Raw genomic sequence first — 1,481 nt, 5'->3', positions numbered from 1 at the left:
AATATTTCACATGCAGACGGCTTTTTAACCAAGGTGCATATTCCGCCACCACGACCTGTTGATCGATTCAGGTAGAAAGTATTGTACAATGGAAGCCGAAAGATGTTCACATCGTCAACACACCAAGTCTGTCAGCATAATGGCGTCAAAGGATTGCTTTGTTTGCTCAAAAAAGAGTTGTAAGTCATGTTCCTTGCGAGTAAAAGAACGTATGTTTAAGTGAAAACATTTGAAAGCCTTCGAAAACGCTGTACCTAAGTGATGGTTGAAAGTGTGTGGCAATACGTAAGAGTGAGTAGGTGCCATAGTGTTCTTTGTGTTCAGCTGATCTGTTGCTTAAGTTTGTCGCGGTCACTAGAGCAGGAAATGACCACCGCGTTTTGCCCATTAGCTTTCCGGACCAAGACCTTGTTGTTGTTGTGCCATACGTATTTGTAGTTATTTGCCTTGGCCCAGAGCTTTGTTTCGGTAAGCAGAGTACGTGTCCTTTTTGTCAGGTTTTCTAACACAAAAATGCTGTCATTTCCCTGGCACAGTGTTTTCCTGTTTTGCCACCATTTGTCTCTTGCTGATTGTTTGGCGAAACGACAGATAATGCCAGGTATCTTATCTTGCTTTGAGGGAAGGCGATGAGTGGACACTATGTCACTTTCCTGAAGCTGTGGCAGGTTGTTTAGAGTTGCCAGCTTATTTATCTCATCAATCAGGTTTTCATCCTTCATTGCTTTAATTCCATGGAACTCAAGGTTCAGCTTTCGGCTTCTCCATTCCAAACAGTCCATTTCGTTTTTCAGCTGCGTTATTTCATCGTCTTGCTTTTCAATCTTGTCTACCCTGTGTTTCAGTTCCCTGACCTCACGTTCGTTCTTTTCTACCCGAGTTAGAAGCTCATCGTACTGGTCACTCATGTACTGAACTGTGTCTTCGACGCTGTCAACTGTTTCTTTCAGCGGTAAAAGGTACTCCAGCTTTTCATTGATTGATTTCAGCAGTGCACGAACGTCCTGGTCATCCGTATCATTACTGGATCTATCGAGCTGTGGAGTACGACCTTTCGAACGCCTGCAATTTCAGCAACGCCACGCACTGCGATAATTCTCCCCTTTGGACTTGATAGTAGCATCTGAAATTCCTGCACATTTCCCCGTGTGATAGACAGATCTACAGTCACTACAGTCGATTTTGGAATCAAGTTCCTCGAGTTGCATATCACATGACCCACAGTGTTCATCAAGGGGCATAGCGACACTTTTGGCAGCAGCAGCAGCAGTAAAAGAGGACAGCGGGAAGATATATTAACAGAGCAGCAACTAACCTGCAATTGCAGAGAAAACTTCTTAAGATGGTGCCTTTCCCGTGCCGCTGCCGCTGCCAGTGTGACAGCCGCAGGTCTCTGGGCTTTCTTTATAGCCTCGTCCGATGGGTGGGCGTGTCCGCTGGCCGGTAGCGATGCAGTCCTAGATGACGTTATCTTCCGCAGC

At 45.6% G+C, this 1,481-nt stretch overlaps 1 pseudogene; it reads right to left on the bottom strand.

Annotated features, from left to right (window-relative positions):
- Positions 1-320: 320 nt before the first annotated feature.
- On the bottom strand, positions 321-1,241 carry LOC144111968 (uncharacterized; annotated as a pseudogene).
- Between the last annotated feature and the right edge of the window lie 240 nt (positions 1,242-1,481).

Source organism: Amblyomma americanum, unplaced genomic scaffold (genome assembly GCF_052857255.1).
Source record: "Amblyomma americanum isolate KBUSLIRL-KWMA unplaced genomic scaffold, ASM5285725v1 scaffold_20, whole genome shotgun sequence".
NCBI lineage: Eukaryota > Metazoa > Arthropoda > Arachnida > Ixodida > Ixodidae > Amblyomma > Amblyomma americanum.
Note: the sequence above shows the minus strand (reverse complement) of the source record. Positions and strands in the feature narration are given on the sequence as shown.